At 48.0% G+C, this 16,673-nt stretch overlaps 1 long non-coding RNA gene across 1 annotated transcript in view; it reads left to right on the forward strand.

The window, feature by feature from the left end:
- LOC134935458 (uncharacterized) overlaps positions 1-15,513 on the forward strand; it is a 52,610-nt gene extending 37,097 nt beyond the window's left edge. The window contains exon 4 of the long non-coding RNA XR_010180154.1: positions 15,169-15,513. This is a non-coding gene — a long non-coding RNA (uncharacterized LOC134935458). The remainder of the gene's footprint in view (positions 1-15,168) is intronic.
- Positions 15,514-16,673: the final 1,160 nt, after the last annotated feature.

The following is a 16,673-nucleotide window of genomic DNA, read 5'->3' on the forward strand; positions in this document are numbered from 1 at the left end:
GGTGTTCTCTGGCAAATGCCAGACGTCCTGTACGGTGTTGGGCTGTAAGCACAACCCCCACCTGTGGACGTCGGGCCCTCATACCACCCTCATGGAGTCTGTTTCTGATCGTTTGAGTAGACACATGCACATTTGTGGCTTGCTGGAGGTCATTTTGCAGGGCTCTGGCAGAGCTCCTCCTGCTCCTCCTTGCACAAAGGCGGAGGTAGCGGTCCTGCTGCTGGGTTGTTGCCCTCCTACGGCCTCCTCCACATCTCCTGATGTACTGGCATGTCTCCTGGTAGCGCCTCCATGCTCTGGACACTACGCTGACAGACACAGCAAACCTTCTTGCCACAGCTCGCATTGATGTGCCATCCTGGATGAGCTGCACTACGTGAGCCACTTGTGTGGGTTGTAGACTCTGTCTCATGCTACCACTAGAGTGAAAGAACCGCCAGCTTTCAAAAGTGACCAAAACATCAGCCATAAAGCATAGGAGCTGAGAAGTGGTCTGTGGTCACCACCTGCAGAACAACTCCTTTATTGGGGGTGTCTTGCTAATTGCCTATAATTTCCACCTGTTGTCTATTCCATTTGCACAACAGCATGTGAAATTGATTGTCAATCAGTGTTGCTTCCTAAGTGGACAGTTTGATTTCACAGAAGTGTGATTGACTTGGAGTTACATTGTGTTGTTTAAGTGTTCCCTTTATTTTTTTGAGCAGTGTATATATATATATATATATATATATATATATAAAACGGAGAATAGCGCCTAGGCTATATATATATATATACACACACACTTATTAGGATAGTTACAGTATATTTGGTGCTGCAGCTGCTGCTGTACTCAGCGGTGCAAGACGCCGGAAACTGAGGGGCAGGAGAGGCGCATGCTGCGCTCTCCTCCCCTCACACAAAGGACAGCAGCAGGGGAAGGGGGGGGAGGCATGTGTACCTGGCACTGGGGCATTTCTGGCACTGCGGGAACATGTGTATCTGGCACTGGGGGGACATGTGTATCTGGTACAGGGGGCATATCTGGCAATGGGAGCTTATCTGGCACTGTGGGAGCATTTCTGTATCTGGCACTGCGGGGGCATGTGTATCTGGCACTGGGGGCATATCTGGCAATGGGAGCTTATCTGGCACTGTGGGAGCATTTCTGTATCTGACACTGGAGGCATATCTGGCACTGGGGGGACATGTGTATCTGGCACTGGGGGCATTTCTGTATCTGGCACTGGTGGCATATTTGGCACTGGGGGCATTTCTGTATCTGGCACTGGGGGGCACTGTATATCTGACACAGTGGAGGCATTTGTGTATCTGGCACTGTGGGGCAATGTGTATCTGGCACTGTGAGGCAATGTATATTTGGCACTCTGGGGGCATTTGTGTATCTGGCACAGTGAGGCAATGTGTATCTGGCACTGTTGGGCAATGTATATCTGGCACTGTGGGGCAATGTGTATCTGGCACTATTGGGGTCATATGTGTATCTGCCCCTCCCCCATATGTTCATCACGTCCCCATTTTCATTGGCCAGACCCATTTTTTGGCGCGCACACACAGTACCTGTAGGACATTTTTTCTGCTTGCACCACTGTTTTTTTTATAGGGGTGTAGCTACCATAGGTACTGTGACTACCTACCAGTACAATGCCTCACCTACTGGTGTGATCTCCACCTCCTGTGACACGATCCTCCTGCTGGTGCTGTGACTGCCTACCAGTGTAATTCCTAACCTACTGGTGTGATCTCCACCTCCTTTGACACAATCCTCCTGTTGATGCTGTGACTGCCTACCAGTACAATGCCTCACCTACTGTTGTGATCTCCACCTCCTGTGACACGATCCTCCTGCTGGTGCTGTGACTGCCTACCAGTACAATGCCTCACCTACTGTTGTGATCTCCACCTCCTGTGACACGATCCTCCTGCTGGTGCTGTGACTGCCTACCAGTACAATGCCTCACCTACTGTTGTGATCTCCACCTCCTGTGACAGGATCCTCCTGCTGGTGCTGTGACTGCCTACCAGTGCAATGCCTCACCTACTGGTGTGATCTCCACCTCCTGTGACACGATCCTCCTGCTGGTGCTGTGACTGCCTACCAGTGCAATGCCTCAGCTACTGGTGTGATCTCCCCCTTTTGTGAAACAATCCTCCTGCTGGTGCTGTTGTTACTGCCTACCAGTCCAATTCCGCACCTACTGGTGTGATCTCCACCTCCTGTGACAAGATCCTCCTTCTGGTGCTGTGACTGCCTACCAGTGCAATGCCCCACCTACTGGTGTAATCTCCACCTCCTTTGACATAATCCTCCTGTTGGTGCTGTAGCTGCCTACCAGTGCAGTACCTCACCCACTGGTGTGATCTCCACCTCCTTCGACAGGATCCTCCTGCTGGTGCTGTGACTGCCTACCAGTACAATGCCTCAGCTACTGGTGTGAACTCCACCTCCTGTGACATGATCCTACTGCTGGTACTGTGACTGCCTACCAGTGCAATGCCTCAGCTACTGGTGTGAACTCCACCTCCTGTGACATGATCCTACTGCTGGTACTGTGACTGCCTACCATACTGCATTAGCCTTGCTTACTATCACTGTGGGTAATCAGGGCCGGTTCTGGGGCTCTGTGCGCCCCGGGCGGCAATAGGGGACGTGGCTTTCTACAGGGGGCGTGGTCATTTACGCCCCCTGTACAGACTGAAATGATGTGCGGTGCGCGATGACGTCATCGCGCACCGCACAGTAAAGGACCTCTCCACGAAGGGAAACTAGACGCGTACGTGTCTAGTTTCCCTTCACAGCGGCAGCGGGGGTGCAGCGGCCAGCAGCAGCGGGGGGCACTCAGCAGCAGCGGATCTTGCCCTGGTGCGGCGCCCTCCGGATGGCGCCCTGCGCCCTCCGGAAGGCGGCGCCCCGGGCAAAAGTCCTGCTTGCCCGTGGCAAGATCCGCTACTGTGGGTAATGCTAACAGTTTGCTTAAGCCAATTTCTGTTGGGCCCCGCTTATAGCTGACTTACTCCAACCTACATGAGGCCACTTTTCAGATATTTCCAGGGCCACTTTACGCTCCCAATCCACCCCTGTCTGGCATGGAAGAAATGTGAATGATAAATCAATGTAAATGTTCCAGGAGGTATTGACAAGCCTTTGTAACATTATCTTATACTGTGAATTTCTTACCCTGTTTCCAAGACAATTGATTAATTTAACTTGTTAATTAAGTGAAAGGAAGACATAATATTTTCAGGGAGATGTATCAAGCCGTGGAGAGAGATAAAGTTGAGTATTTGCCCAAATCAAATGAAGCTTCTAACTACAGTTATCATTTCATGTACTATACTAGATAAGTGACAGAAGATGATTGGGTGGTTTGGACATCTGCAAGGCTTGATACATCTCCCCATGAGTGCTGTATATAAAATATATGTCTGGCTGCTATACAGCAGGCCAGGAGCACCAGCAGTACAGTAGAGTAACAGTCATACCAGTAATAATTTGTGGACCCTGTGAAATTAGCATTCAGTAAAGACGGGAGACTCAGTCAATGAATACATAAAACATTTTTTAGTTTATGTTAAAATATAAAAAGTTTATTAAGTGGAATATTTAATAAATAATATTTGTGAGACATCTCCAAAAACAGTCGGTTTTGGGGGCTGCCCACAAATATTAATCAGCCCCTGAATGTATGTATTGGGGACTGCAACGGATATTTGAGATATCTATTGCGTTCCTCCCATTGTGATTACAAAGGCAGCCACCAAAAGTTTCTACGGCAGATGGTAAACTGTGAATGTCACCAAGCTCCAGAATGCAAAGCATTTCTGAGCTTGGGCCGGCAGCTAATGCCATTTCTAAATGGCTTTTGTAGCCTGTGGGCTACATTATGCAATAATTCCCAGGAGAAGGATCCTTGGGATCCCTCTGCATTACTGTCTGCTCTCACATACGCAGTCTGACGATTGCACATGTGAACTAGCGCAGCCAGAGTCTAAACCCAGAAGTAAAGTGATCGCATTAGCAATTATTTTACTTCTTATACATTGCAGGGATGGGCATGAGTTTGGTACTCATTATGGCATAAAAGCTACACCTCTGGACTCACAAAGAGTCATCCTTCAGCACTCAGGAGAGAAAAACCCCCTTGGGGGGAAACCTCTGGGGAACCATGGCCTCAGAATCGCCCTTCCCTCTGGGCATTAAGAGGTGTACTAATAGAGGGGTCAGTATGCTATCCCAACGCATGGGATCCCGGTAGTTGTCATAATGATGCCGGGACCCCAGTACAGAAAAGACCGACAGGTGTGAGTAAGGGGTGTTCTCCCTAACCCTGCCTGTCCGCAGTCTAACCCTAACCTTCCCTCTTTGTGCCTAACCCTCCCGTGGAGGTGCCTAATCCTAAACTCCATCCCTGCTGCCTAAACCTAACCTTCCCTTCCCCACAGCCTAACCCTAACTTCCCCCCACCCGCAGCCTAACCCTATCTTCTCCCCACCCACAGCCTAATCCTAACCCCCGCCTGATGCCTAAACCTAACCCCCCACCTGATGCCTAAACCTAAACCTCCCTCCCCCACAGCCTAACCACCCCAGCCTAACCACCCCCGGGGGTCCCTAACCCTAACCCACCCTACCCACAGCCTAACCCTATCATCCCCCCACCCGCAGCCTAACCCTAACCCCTCCGCCTGATGCCTAACCCTCTCCCTTTCCCCACCCCCTAACCCTACCTGTCCACAGTCTAACCCTAACCTCCCCCCTTTGTGCCTAACTCTCCCACAGAGGTGCCTAATCCTAACCTCCGTCCCTGCTGCATAAACCTAACCCTCCCTCTTCCGCAGCCTAACCACCCCCCCCCCTCCGTCCCTGCAGCCTAAACCTAACCCTCCCTCCCCCGCAGCCTAACCACCCCCAGGGGTGCCTAACCCTAACACACCCTACCCGCAGCCTAACTCTAACTTCCCCCCACTCACAGTCTAAACTTAACCCCCCCAGGGGTGCCTAACCCTAACCCACCCTACCCGCAGCCTAACCCTAACCTGCCCCCACCCACAGCCTAAACTTAACCCCCCATCTGACTCCTAAACCTAATCCCCCTGCCTAAACCTAACCCCCCTCCCCTGCAGCCTAACCACCACCGGGGGTGCCTAACCCTAAACTCCCCCCGCCTAACGCCTAAGCCTAACCCTCCCGTCTGATGCCTAAACCTGACCCTCCCTCCCACGCAGCCTAACCTCCCCCAGGGGTGCCTAACCCACCCTATCCGCAGCCTAACCCTAACCTCCCCCCACCTGCAGCCTAACCCTAACCCCCCACCTGACACGTAAACCTAACCCTCCCTCCCCCGCAGACTAACCACCCCCCTCCCCACCGTGCCTAATGCCTAAACCTAACCCCCCTTGCCCAGCCCTAAAGCTATGGTCGTGGGGATACAGGCATCGGTATCCTTGCCCATTCGGAGTTCCAACGTTGGGATTCTGAAGAGTGTTGGGATCCCAGTGTCAGTATTCTGACTGCCGTAAACCCGACAACTGTCATCTTTACCGCATCTCCTAATAGGTAATGCATATATCCCAACATTTGGAGCATGTGTCCGCAGCTCTCCTCCCAGGGCAGTTATTCAGGGATCACCCACTGCGAGTAGACAAAGAGGAAGAGATAAAAATCATTGTTAGTGGATGAACAAGCAGAGAAACAAACTGCAAACAGTGGTGTGGTTGTGTAGAGAGAAAAATCTCTCTATGTAAACATGTTACTCTAACTACTGAGGACATGGAAAATACCTAAAATAAGGACAATTATCCCAAAGGGCCCATTGTTTTTATACAATACACACATTGGGTGGATAAGTTCTCTCTTATAGTAATTAGTGGGTACCTTCAGAAAATAAATTTGTCCAGTAAATAATAAAAGCTATAAATTGCTAACATTTAGGGGTCAATACAATTAGGTACGAGTTACCATTGCTGCAACGTTTCAACAGCATCCAAACTCACACCCTTCAGGGCCAGATTCAGCCTATGGGGCTACTGGAAAGTACGTCTGTTGTAAGACAAACTCGCACCTAATTAAACTGACCCCTTAGTTGTTAAATGTGATAAAATAGTAAAATATAATGGTGTAATTGTGGGCCTGATTCAGTTGTGGTTGTTGAAGCGATCGCTGCTGCAGTCTTGCCGTTCATAATTGCATCATGAGTCTGAGCAGTCGTAGGCTTAGCAAGTCTCCTAGACACAGGGGGATCTCCAGCAGCAACGCAGGTCGCAATGGGTAATATATGCACGCACACGGAACGGAGTTTGAACGGACCTGACATGCCTGTATACAGTTAACCACCCCTGTTACCACCTCAAATGCTAACTTCCTGTCAATCACTTTGCGATGGGATCCTCTATGTGAGCTTGATTTCATTTCTTGCGCAGTGCAGCTTACACGCATGCACAGTGAAAAAGCGTTGAGCCACTTGGTGCAACAGCAGCTCTGCGTCCGCATCTGAATCAGGCCCCCTGAGCGGTCAGGAGAAGGACTCTAGGGAAAGGACTTATGCCACCTTTATTATATGTAAAGATAGGGAAACAGTCACTTGTTACAGCTCCAATTCACATCATTTATACCATTCTGTACCATTTCATCATTTGGTTATGCTATGGGGGAGATTATTAAGCCCTGCAGAGTGATAAAGTGGAGAGAGGTAAAGTGCAAGCCAATCAGCTCCTAACTGCCATGTTACAGGCTATGTTTGAAAAATGACAACTAGGAGCTGATTGGTTGTTAGTTTTTCTCTCTCTACTTTATCACTCTCCCAGGCTTTGTACACCTGCCCCCAGTTCATTGATATACTGTTAATGTCAGCTATTTCACTATCTCCCCCGATCTGTATTGTTCTTCCCCCGATCTGTATGTTCTGTATCATGCTCTTCCCACTCTTCCTGTTTTTCTGTATTACAGTATGTTCTACATCTCGCAACCCCCAAAAGTGTATGTCCTTCCTCTATATGTCCTATAGAGTGCTCCATAATTTCTATGTTTTTGTATTGTGCCCCCACACCATCTGTATGTGCTATACCAAGTTGCCCCCTTCTGCATGTTTTGTATTGTACGCTCTCCCCCACCATAGGGGTAAATTTACTAAGATTCGTGTTTTCCCGTTTCAGGTCAAAGTTCAATCACGAATGACATCGAAAGTGTAAAACTGCAACTTTTTGAATTTGTTACGATGGATTTACTAAGCTGTCGTATTTGGGTTTTTCTTTTGTTCCGATGTCGATGTCATTCGTGTTTTTATTTTTATTTTTACGGCAGTGATTAGCAAAACACTGCCGACTTTTTTACAATGAATCTCGGCCGGATCTGTGTGATCCGTGCTGGGGTTCATTTTTTTTTTTTTTTTTAAATTAAACACTGTAAAATCCAAAAAAAAATTTGCGTGGGATCCCCCCTCCTAAGCATAACCAGCCTCGGGCTCTTTGAGCCGATCCTGGTTGCAGAAATATGGGGGGAAAAATGACAGGGGTTCCCCCATATTTAAGCAACCAGCATCGGGCTCTGCGCCTGGTCCTGGTTCCAAAAATACGGGGGACAAAAAGAGTAGGGGTCCCCCGTATTTTTAAAACCAGCACCGGGCTCCACTAGCTGGACAGATAATGCCACAGCCGGGGGTCACTTTTATATAGTGCCCTGCGGCCGTGGCATCAAATATCCAACTAGTCACCCCTGGCCGGGGTACCCTGGGGGAGTGGGGACCCCTTCAATCAAGGGGTCCCCCCCCCAGCCACCCAAGGGCCAGGGGTGAAGCCCGAGGCTGTCCCCCCCCATCCAATGGGCTGCGGATGGGGAGGCTGATAGCCTTTTGTGATAATGAAAATATATTGTTTTTAGTAGCAGTACTACAAGGCCCAGCAAGCCTCACCCGCATGCTGGTACTTGGAGAACCACAAGTACCAGCATGCGACGGAAAAACGGGCCCGCTGGTACCTGTAGTACTACTACTAAAAAAATACCCCAAAAAAGACAAGACACACACACCGTGAAAGTAAAGATTTATTACATACATGCACACAAACATACATACATACTTACCTTATGTTCACACGCAGGTCGGTCCTCTTCTCCAGTAGAATCCAAGGGGTACCTGTTGAATAAATTCTACTCACTAGATCGCGGGTCCCAGGGTCCTCGGGGCATCCATTTGTAATCCACGTACTTGCATAAAATAAGAAAACGGAAAGCCGAGCCACGAACTGAAAGGGGCCCCATGTTTTCACATGGGACTCCTTACCCCGAATGCCAGAAACCCACTCTGACTTCTGTCTAAGTGGGTTTCTTCAGCCAATCAGGGAGCGCCACGTTGTAGCACTCTCCTGATCGGCTGTGTGCTCCTGTACTGAGTGACAGGCGGCACACGGCAGTGTTACAATGTAGCGCCTATGCGCTCCATTGTAACCAATGGTGGGAACTTTCTGCTCAGCGGTGACGTCACTTTAGGTCAACCGCAGGGCAGAAAGTTCCCACCATTGGTTACAATGGAGCGCATAGGCGCTACATTGTAACACTGCCGTGTGCCGCCTGTCATACAGTACAGGAGCACACAGCCGATCAGGAGAGTGCTACAACGTGGCGCTCCCTGATTGGCTGAAGAAACCCACTTAGACAGAAGTCAGAGTGGGTTTCTGGCATTCGGGGTAAGGAGTCCCATGTGAAAACATGGGGCCCCTTTCAGTTCGTGGCTCGGCTTTCCGTTTTCTTATTTTATGCAAGTACGTGGATTACAAATGGATGCCCCGAGGACCCTGGGACCCGCGATCTGGTGAGTAGAATTTATTCAACAGGTACCCCTTGGATTCTACTGGAGAAGAGGACCGACCTGCGTGTGAACATAAGGTAAGTATGTATGTATGTTTGTGTGCATGTATGTAATAAATCTTTACTTTCACGGTGTGTGTGTCTTGTCTTTTTTTGGGTATTTTTTTAGTAGTAGTACTACAGGTACCAGCGGGCCCGTTTTTCCGTCGCATGCTGGTACTTGTGGTTCTCCAAGTACCAGCATGCGGGGGAGGCTTGCTGGGCCTTGTAGTACTGCTACTAAAAACAATATATTTTCATTATCACAAAAGGCTATCAGCCTCCCCATCCGCAGCCCATTGGATGGGGGGGACAGCCTCGGGCTTCACCCCTGGCCCTTGGGTGGCTGGGGGGGGGACCCCTTGATTGAAGGGGTCCCCACTCCCCCAGGGTACCCCGGCCAGGGGTGACTAGTTGGATATTTGATGCCACGGCCGCAGGGCACTATATAAAAGTGACCCCCGGCTGTGGCATTATCTGTCCAGCTAGTGGAGCCCGGTGCTGGTTTTAAAAATACGGGGGACCCCTACTCTTTTTGTCCCCCGTATTTTTGGAACCAGGACCAGGCGCAGAGCCCGATGCTGGTTGCTTAAATATGGGGGAACCCCTGTCAATTTTTTCCCCATATTTCTGCAACCAGGATCGGCTCAAAGAGCCCGAGGCTGGTTATGCTTAGGAGGGGGGACCCCACGCAATTTTTTTTAATAAAATAACAACTTTCCCACCCCTTCCCACTGATATACATGCACGGATCTCATGGATCCCTGCATGCCTATCCAATCACGGAAAAAAAAAGCAGGTCTGTTTTTTTTTTGCACTTTTTTACGAGTTGTAATTTTTCACGGCAGTGTTTTTTTTCTTTTTGCTTTGCACTTCTTAGTAAATTACCAAGATTCATACTTAAACAGCCGCGTTTTGACCGATGGTGTATTCATTCGTAATTTTTTTCTTGGACTTGCAAAAAATTACGAATGCCCTCATCACTACCGTGATTATTGCTTAGTAAATTACCGAGATGACACTTTGATGAAAAAACGGCATCTCGGTCAAAATCGGGAGCTTAGTAAATTTACCCCATAGACCCTATGTTTTGTACTGTGCTCTCAATAACCCCCACCACACACACAATTACACAAGTATGGTAACTTACCTCCTGCATGCTATTCTCCAGTCACTAATTCCTCTGCGACCCCTCCCGTCATCTTCAACTGACACTGCAGATCTCTTTGCTGGTCACCCGACACTCTGCAAATCTCTTTGCCAGAACTCTACCAAATGATGGTGGTCATTCCGAGTTGTTCGCTCGTTATTTTTTTCTTGCAACGGAGCGATTAGTCGCTAATGCGCATGCGCAATGTCCGCAGTGCGACTGCGCCAAGTAAATTTGCTAAGCAGTTAGGTATTTTACTCACGGCATTACAAGGTTTTTTCTTCGTTCTGGTGATCGTAATGTGATTGACAGGAAGTGGGTGTTTCTGGGCGAAAACTGGCCGTTTTATGGGTGTGTGTGAAAAAAACGCTACCGTTTCAGGGTAAAACGCAGGAGTGGCTGGAAAAACGGGGGAGTGTCTGGGAGAACGCTGGGTGTGTTTGTGACGTCAAACCAGGAACGACAAGCACTGAACTGATCGCAGATGCCGAGTAAGTGTGGAGCTACTCAGAAACTGCTAAGAAGTGTCTATTCGCAATTTTGCTAATCTTTCGTTCGCAATTTTGATAAGCTAAGATTCACTCCCAGTAGGCGGCGGCTTAGCGTGTGCAAAGCTGCTAAAAGCAGCTTGCGAGCGAACAACTCGGAATGACCCCCAATGATCTAAATAACCAGAATTTCCTGGTCAGACATACTATGTGTATAATTATACAACTACATTTTGTTACGTACTTTCATTTTTATTCATTTGCAGTTTATTTTATTGACTTTGTATCCAGAACCCTCTCATAGAGACCCAAGTTATCTACTCCAGGTTTTATCTTCCCTAGTGCTAGGACTATGTTTGTATCATATACTGGGCCTAATTCAGACCTGATCGCAGCAGCAAATTTGTTCTCTAATGGACAAAACCATGGTGGTCATTCCAAGTTGTTCGCTCGGTAATTTTCTTTGCATCACAGCGATTTTCCGCTAATTGCGCATGCGCAATGTTCGCACTGCGACTGCGCCAAGTTAATTTGCTATGCAGTTAGGAATTTTACTCACGGCATTACGAGGTTTTTTCTTCGTTCTGGTGATCGTAATGTGATTGACAGGAAGTGGGTGTTTCTGGGAGGAAACTGGCCATTTTATGGGTGTGTGTGAAAAAACGCTGCCGTTTCTGGGAAAAACGCGGGAGTGTCTGAAGAAACGGGGGAGTGTCTGGGCGAACGCTGGGAGTGTTTGTGACGTCAAACCAGGAACGAAACTGACTGAACTGATCGCAGTTGCCGAGTAAGTGTGGAGCTACTCAGAAACTGCTAAGAAGTGTCTATTCGCAATTCTGCTAATCTTTTGTTCGCAATTTTACTATGCTAAGATTCACTCCCAGTAGGCGGCGGCTTAGCATGTGCAAAGCTGCTAAAAGCAGCTTGCGAGCGAACAACTCGGAATGAGGGCCCATGTGCACTGCAGGTGGGGCAGATGTAACATGTGCAGAGAGAGTATGGTAACTTACCTCCTGCATGTTATACTCCAATCGTTGCTACCTCTGCGACCCCTCCCATCGTCTTCAACTGACACTTTGCATATCTCTTTGTCGGTCACCCGACACTCTGCAAATCTCTTTGCCAGATGATCTAAAAAACACAAAAGACTATCATTAAGCATAGTACTAGTTTAAGTACAATAAAATTTCCATGAGTCAACCAGTTTCCCAATTTTCCTTAAACCAAACAAGATACTTTCAAAGTTATCAATATCCCATTTATCTATTTTATTAACTTTTTCATCCCAAAGCCACGACCTGCCTCATAGAGAGCCAGATTATCTGCATCCCTGTATTGTGCTTGTCCTCCATACTGCCCTCTTTATTCCTGTAACACTACATTTTCTCTAACGTCCTAAGTGGATGCTGGGGACTCCGTAAGGACCATGGGGAATAGCGGCTCCGCAGGAGTCTGGGCACATCTAAAGAAAGCTTTAGGATCACCTGGTGTGCACTGGCTCCTCCCCCTATGACCCTCCTCCAAGCCTCAGTTAGATTTCTGTGCCCGACGAACGAACCTGGAAGAAAGGGACTACGCGAGGTCTCGGGACATCAAGGATGCTTACCTTCAGGTCAAAATTTACCCTTCTCACCAAGGGTACCTCAGGTTATGGTACAGAACTGTCACTATCAGTTAAGACGCTGCCGTAGGGATGGTCCACGGCACCCCGGGTCTTTACCAAGGTATTGGCCGAAATGATGATATTCCTTCGAAGGAAGGGAATTTTAGTTATCCCTTACTTGGACGATTCCCTGATAAGGGTAAGATCCAGGGAACAGTTGGAGGTCGGTGTAGCACTATCTCAGGTAGTGTTGCGGCAGCACGATTGGATTCTCAATATTCCAAAATCGCACCTGGTTCCGACGACGTGTCTTCTGTTCCTAGGGATGATCCTGGACACAGTCCAGAAAAAGGTGTTTCTCCCGGAGGAGAAAGCCAGGGAGTTATCCGAGCTAGTCAGGAACCTCCTAAAACCGAGCCAAGTCTCAGTGCATCAATGCACAAGGGTTATGGGTAAAATGGTGGCTTCCTACGAAGCAATCCCATTCGGCAGATTCCACGCAAGAACTTTCCAGTGGGACCTGCTGGACAAATGGTCCGGATCGCATCTTCAGATGCATCAGCGGATAACCCTGTCACCAAGGACAAGGGTGTCCCTCCTGTGGTGGTTGCAGAGTGCTCATCTTCTAGAGGGCCGCAGATTAGGCATTCAGGACTGGGTCCTGGTGACCACGGATGCCAGCCTGCGAGGCTGGGGAGCAGTCACACAGGGAAGGAATATCCAGGGCTTATGGTCAAGCCTGGAGACATCACTTCACATAAATATCCTGAAGCTAAGGGCCATTTACAATGCTCTAAGCTTAGCAAGACCTCTGCTTCAAGGTCAGCCGGTGTTGATCCAGTCGGACAACATCACGGCAGTCACCCACGTAAACAGACAGGGTGGCACAAGAAGCAGGAGGGCAATGGCAGAAGCTGCAAGGATTCTTCGCTGGGCGGAAAATCATGTGATAGCACTGTCAGCAGTATTCATTCCGGGAGTGGATAACTGGGAAGCAGACTTCCTCAGCACGACCTCCACCCGGGAGAGTGGGGACTTCACCCAGAAGTCTTCCACATGATTAAAAACTCGACAGGTATTGCGCCAGGTCCAGGGACCCTCAGGCAATAAGCTGTAGACGCTCTGGTAACACCGTGGGTGTACCAGTCAGGGTATGTGTTCCCTCCTCTGCCTCTCATACCCAAGGTACTGAGATTGATAAGATGGAGAGGAGTAAGCACTATATTCGTGGTTCCGGATTGGCCAAGAAGGACTTGGTAACCGGAACTTCAAGAGATGCTCACGGAGGATCCGTGGCCTCTACCTCTAAGAAGGGACCTGCTCCAGCAAGGACCCTGTCTGTTCCAAGACTTACCGCGGCTGCGTTTGACGGCATGGCGGTTGAACGCCGGATCCTGAAGGAAAAAAGGCATTCCGGATGAAGTCATCCCTATCCTGATCAAAGCCAGGAAGGATGTAACCGCAAAAACATTATCACCGCAATTGGCGAAAATATGTTGCGTGGTGCGAGGCCAGTAAGGCCCGACGGAGGAAATTCAACTGGGTCGATTCCTACATTTCCTGCAAACAGGACTGTCTATGGGCCTGAAATTGGGGTCCATTAAGGTTCAAATTTCGGCCCTGTCAATTTTCTTCCAAAAAGAACTAGCTTCAGTCCCTGAAGTTCAGACGTTTGTAAAAGGGGTACTGCATATACAGCCTCCTTTTGTGCCTCCAGTGGCACTTTGGGATCTCAATGTAGTTTTGGGTTCCAAAAGTCACATTGGTTTGAACCACTTAAATCTGTGGAGTTAAAATATCTCACATGGAAAGTGGTCATGCTGTTGGCCCTGGCCTGGGCCAGGCGCGTGTCAGAATTGGCGGCTTTATCCTGAAAAAAGCCCTTATCTGATTTTCCATTCGGACAGGGTGGAATTGAGGACTCGTCCTCAGTTTCTCCCCAAGGTGGTTTCAGCGTCTCACCTGAACCAACCTATTGGTGGTGCCTGCGGCTACTAGGCACTTGGAGGCCTCCAAGTTGCTAGACGTTGTCAGTGCCCTGAAAATATATGTTTCCAGGACGGCTGGAGTCAGGAAATCTGACTCGCTGTTTATCCTGTGTGCACCCAACAAGCTGGGTGCTCCTGCTTCTAAGCAGACTATTGCTCGTTGGATTTGTAGTACAATTCAGCTTGCACATTCTGTGGCAGGCCTGCCACAGCCAAAAATCTGTAAATGCCCACTCCACAAGGAAGGTGGGCTCATCTTGGGCGGCTGCCCGAGGGGTCTCGGCTTTACAACTTTGCCGAGCAGCTACTTGGTCAGGAGCAAATACGTTTGTAAAATTCTACAAAATTGATATCCTGGCTGAGGAGGACCTGGAGTTCTCTCATTTGGTGCTGCAGAGTCATCCGCACTCTCCCGCCCGTTTGGGAGCTTTGGTATAATCCCCATGGTCCTTACGGAGTCCCCAGCATCCACTTAGGACGTTAGAGAAAATAAGATTTTACTTACCGATAATTCTATTTCTCATAGTCCGTAGTGGATGCTGGGCGCCCATCCCAAGTGCGGATTGTCTGCAATACTTGTACATAGTTATTGTTACAAAAATCGGGTTATTATTGTTGTGAGCCATCTTTCAGAGGCTCCTCTGTTATCATGCTGTTAACTGGGTTCAGATCACAGGTTATACGGTGTGATTGGTGTGGCTGGTATGAGTCTTACCCGGGATTCAAAATCCTTCCTTATTGTGTACGCTCGTCCGGGCACAGTATCCTAACTGAGGCTTGGAGGAGGGTCATAGGGGGAGGAGCCAGTGCACACCAGGTGATCCTAAAGCTTTCTTTAGATGTGCCCAGACTCCTGCGGAGCCGCTATTCCCCATGGTCCTTACGGAGTCCCCAGCATCCACTACGGACTATGAGAAATAGAATTATCGGTAAGTAAATTCTTATTTTTATTCCTAAATATGTTGTTCCTTCCTGCGCTTCTCCTATTATTGTGTCCTTCTACTTGTATTCCCTGTTCTGTCTATCTTGTCTTGCCTTTCAGCTGACTATACTGCACTCTGTCTTCCTTACCCCTCTCCATCATACCCTGCTATGTAGGACTCACCTCCTCCTACCTGTCTTCCTGCATGGAAACTGGAAACGTCAGCAGCTGTGGATAGAATGTTACAGGAAGAAGCATTGTGATGTCACGGGCTAGTGATCTCACAGGCTAGGTGTGATGTCACAGTAACCAGCAGCAAAGCTACAGAGTTACAGCTATCTTACATGTACATTTTCTACAACAATTACAACTGGATATACATGAGTTTCTAGTTTTAAAAAAAATAGACTAGTGTAGAAAATTAAGTATAAGGCAATGTTGCACAGAGTGCCTCAATATATAGGTAAAGGGAAAACATAAGTGACAGGAATTTCTAGACTAAATCACCGCTTATATTTTATAAGGAAATAAAGCTCTTTATCTTAGAGGCTGAATTAGTCATTTTCCGTTGTGTGTGTGTGTGTGTGTGTGTGTGTGTGTGTGTGTGTGTGTGTGTGTGTGTGTGTGTGTGTGTGTGTGTGTGTGTGTGTGTGTGTGTGTGTGTGTGTGTGTGTGTGTGTATATATATGTGTGTATATATATATGTGTTTATATTACCGGCACTCCTCATTATAGCTGGCGAGTTATTTTGCTGGTTGCCCTCACGGAATAAGATAGATGCAGTCGAATAGTGTGGCACTCCAGTCGGGAAAAAATTTCTCATACAAGCGAATAAATTAGCAACGTTTCAATGCCTTTATTACGGCATTTTCATCAGGCTTATTACACACATAAAACACATACTCTTACCTTATATCCCCACCCATCAGTGAAAAGGCGCCACTCCGGTAACGGGACCACGCACCCGGCCCGGCGGCTCCAAATGATGATGTCATCACGTCATGCGCGCAACACGGCGAACCCGTTGACTCACCATTCTGTTACCATAGCAACTGTAAAACATACACAATTAGATAGCATAGTGTGATTACGTGATATATAAAAAGCTAAAACACCAATTGAGACGTTCAAGTCTAACATATACACAAGGATTAAAGATCCATTACCTACTCAAAGCAGCAGAGATTACCACCATATATAGCTCGGCACACGGATAATGCCATAATATGGTGGCTGCTCATCGCATCTATGCTAGCGTTGAATGTGCCATTGGGATACATTAATACAGATACTCCTGGATGAATTTATATAATACATAGATACGTGTAACATAGATCATAGCATGAGAACTTTAACTATTACATACTAGTACCCAAGTTTCAAACAAGGTCTGTAAGAGGTAACACTGCCCTTCACCAGTATACATACATACATAAATAGATAAAGCCTCCCTAGCCTAAATTTCAAATACTACATGAACTCACCCTGTAGCCACTATTACAAGAAATTATTAAGGCCCAGATGCTCATTAAGGCCCCTAGGGGTTAATGTACCCATTCGATGGATCCATCGGGATTCCATTTGCAGCAGTTTTAAACCTCTGTTACCACCCCGTATATTAGGGGGTACGTGGTCGATCATTCTATATCGAATAGATGTCAAATTATGTCGAGCTACTATG

This window comes from Pseudophryne corroboree, chromosome 6 (genome assembly GCF_028390025.1).
Source record: "Pseudophryne corroboree isolate aPseCor3 chromosome 6, aPseCor3.hap2, whole genome shotgun sequence".
Lineage (NCBI taxonomy): Eukaryota > Metazoa > Chordata > Amphibia > Anura > Myobatrachidae > Pseudophryne > Pseudophryne corroboree.